The sequence below is a fragment of the Vitis riparia genome, chromosome 12 (assembly GCF_004353265.1).
Source record: "Vitis riparia cultivar Riparia Gloire de Montpellier isolate 1030 chromosome 12, EGFV_Vit.rip_1.0, whole genome shotgun sequence".
In the NCBI taxonomy this organism is placed as follows: Eukaryota; Viridiplantae; Streptophyta; class Magnoliopsida; order Vitales; family Vitaceae; genus Vitis; species Vitis riparia.
Window position 1 is genome coordinate 7,630,259 of NC_048442.1, and position 3,878 is coordinate 7,634,136.

Below are 3,878 nucleotides of genomic sequence, written 5' to 3' on the forward strand. Positions count from 1 at the left end.
TAAATAAAACACAAACTTTGGTTGGAAAAAGGGTTAAGCTTAAGTTAACAACACGGCAAGTGATGAAAATTACTTAAGAAGAAAAGCATTCCTTGGAGATTCAGGTTTACAGGGGAGGTTCCTCATGCAATAGCATAGCTCCGGTCAGTTGGTTCACTTCCTCACATTAGAGAATTAACATAAAGTCAATTCTCTAACAGATGGTGCACAAATGCATCCCTCAATTGGATTTCAGCTTTAATTCTCTCACTGATACAACTTGCAATGGTTCGAGCCTCTCACTTAGCCTTTACCATTCAAGGTGACCTTTAACCTTGGACTTCCCTTCACAAGCTCGCAAGAGATAACTAATGGATGTCTCCTTGGAGTTCAAAAGCTTACCAAGTGTTGGCTATTCTAGAAAATCCTACCTTGAAGTCACCTACTAGAGGCTCGCAAGGGGTAAACTAGTGCATCTCCATGGTTAGAGATCACTTGCCTTACCAAGTGTTGGCCCAGGTGACTCCAAGGCGTTTTAAGTTAACTAAAAACATTAGAAACCATTCACAGGACACACTCTCTATTCATTCATAGCTGAAACCACAAAGCTTCTGATTCTTGCACTTGGAACCTTTCCCGGCAACCTTAACTCCAAGGAACTAAAAGGTTTAGTTACTCATTCTCTGGGGAAAGCTCCTCAGAGAGTGCATAACTTAGTAAAATAAGTAAAAAACACAATCAAAGTGAGAAGGTAAAGCAGAGCTCAAGCTCTGTGTATTTCTTCCTTTGAAACTTACAAAAGGTTCATCACCCTCAGAACAGGCTCCTCGGGCTCAATTTAAAACAAAATTACAATTACAGCTATTACATGGATATTTTAGCCAAATTCCTAACTTAAAAACTAAGGAATCCTATAACTGGTGGGATACAAGGAGAATTTGGGCATTTAGGCAACAAAAATCTAATGAAAAATATCTCCAAGTGTCGGTTACAAATATCGGGAAGCACTAAGGACCATTTCGCAGGTAAAAAGTGAGGTCTGCGAAATTTCGCAGGTGCATAAGAAGGGCTGCGAAATTTCTTTGCAGCAAAAGGCTGATTCAACATCTCCGCGAAGTGGACTTCCATCTTGTGGTGTTTGGCTTCTATCGCGGCGTGAAGATTCAGGGGAAATCCATAGCACTGTACAAAAGTGTTGCAAAATATCTCGCAACAAAAGACTGATTCCGCAGCACTTTTCTGAATCCTTCCTTCAGCTTGGAGCAGTCATCTTCCAAAGGATGTAACTTCCTCATTTCAACTCCGAATTACACACGGTTTGAAGCATTGGATTTTTGACTTCCTAAGCTTTCAAATGACATATTGTATGCATAATTTGGACTTCAAGAAGTGCTCCAAAAGTGGCTGCAGTGACTGTCATCAAGAATGCTTCATGGCTGGATTCTCTTTGCTTCCCCTTTACATTTCCACTTTGCTTATGGCAAAAGATGCTTCAAAGCTTTGATTCTTCATGCCTCTAAGCTTCCCATTACTTGCCAAGGATTCCATATAACTCTCCTCAATCTCATAATGCTTTGGTGATCAAAATACTAACAAAAACACCAAAACTTACACAATTTGATTAGAATTGATTGAAAGGGGCCTTAACATGCTAATTGGGTTAAAAGGCACTAACTACTACTCAAAAGTGTTTAAAAGGATTAATTCAAAGCTATCAAATAGCACTTTTTGAGTAGTAATCAAGTCCATCAAAGGGAGAATTGTCGCAGATCACTTAGCTTCTTTACCAGTTTCTGATGGCAAAGCCATTGATGACGACTTCCCGAACGAGGATGTCGCAGCTGTGACCAGTTTATCAGGATGGCGCATGTACTTTGATGGTGCAGCCAACCATTCTAGATACGGGATATGCGTCTTATTGATATCCCCTCATGATGACCACATTCCCAGATCTGTTCGTTTGGCATTCTCAGATCGACATTCTGCCACGAACAACATTGTTGAGTATGAGGCTTGCATCTTGGGATTAGAGACAGCCCTCGAGCTCGAGATTAGACAGATGGAGGTGTTTGGTGACTCCAACCTGGTATTGAGACAGATTCAGGGTGAGTGGAAGACTAGAGATGCGAAGCTTAGGCCTTGTCACGCGTATTTAGAGCTATTGGTCGAGAGATTTGATGATTTAAGATACACACATCTGCCTAGAGCGCAGAACCAATTTGTTGATGCCTTAGCTACTCTAGCTTTCATGATTGACGTTCCAGTTGATGCCACTATTCACTCATTGTTGATCGAGTCGAGGTCTACCATGGTACCATGACATATATCACTTTTTGAGACTTGGCGTGTATCCTGAGGCTGCCACGGCCAAGGATAGGAGGGTACTAAGACAGTTAGCCGCCCGATTCGTGATTTATGGTGAGACGCTATATAGACGATTAGCTGATAGGATGTTGCTATTGTGTTTGGACCGCGCCTCTACCGATCGAGTCATGAGAGAGGTTCATGCGGGAGTCTGCGAACTACATATGGAAGGACATATGTTGGCCTGTAAGATCACGAGGACTGGTTACTTCTGGCTGACCATGGAGACGGATTGTTGCCAGTTTGTTCAGAGATGTCCCGAGTGTCAGATACACGGGGACCTCATTCACATGCCACCTTCAGAGTTGCATGCACTGACTTCACCATGGTCATTCTCAATATGGGGCATCGACATCATCGGGAAGATTTCGTCGAAATCTTCCAATGATCATGAGTTTATTTTGGTCGCCATTGATTATTTCACCAAGTGGGTGGAAGCCGCTTCGTATGCGATATTGACATCATCTGGAGTTGCTAGTTTCATCAGATCACACATTATCTGTCTCTATGGAGTCCCTCATGAGTTGATTTCGGATAGAGGGGTACATTTCAGGGCAGAGGTTGACACCTTAGTGTAGCGATATGGCATCCAACATCATAGGTTGTCTACGTACCGGCCGCAGACAAACGGAGCAGTAGAGGCCGCGAATAAGAATATCAAAAGGATATTACGGAAGATGGTCAAGACTTCTTGGGATTGGTCAGAGAAGCTCCCCTTTGCATTGTGGGCTTATCGAACTTCTTTTCGCACCTCTACAAGAGCCACACCCTACTCATTGGTATACGGCATGGAGGCGGTGCTACCCGTTGAGATCAAGATGGGTTCATTGAGAGTATCATTAGAGCAGCAGATTCCCGAGGCAAAGTGGGCTCAGGCTTGATTTGATCAACTCAATCTCCTAGATGAAAGGAGGTTAGAGCAGCCAACCACGTTCGTGCATATCAGAGGAAGATGACCTGCACTTTCAGAAAGCGGGTCAAGCCTTGACCACTACGGATAGGTGACTTGGTTCTAAAAGTCATCAGAGGATTGATCAGAGATCCTAGAGGGAAGTTCAGACCCAACTGGAGTGGACCTTATTTCATCAGGGAGTTGACCCCAGAGGGCGCTGCATGGTTGATGGATTTAGATGGAAACCGATTCTCAAAGTTGACCAATGTGGATAAGCTAAAGAGGTACTATTTTTGAGACCATGGTCGTAGGATGGGTGGCCATCATTTCGTTTAGCCATATACCTTGTTATTTCCTTGTGATACATAGTCCGTTGCTAGCCCATTGAGCCTCGTATGCGCATTATAGCCTTTCTTTCTTATCGCCTTGCTCACATTTTCACACCGGGATAGGGGCCTTTTAATGTATGCATGCATTGTTTGGGAGTTTCATGAGCCTTGGACCTAGGGGCACGTTTTTCTCATTATCTTTTCCTATCACTGCACCTCTACATTTTCATCTCATCTCGTTGGTTATGTTCCTCGTCTCTTCTTCCTTATCCTATCTACTACTTGTTTGTTTCATATTCTCTCCACCCTAAGTG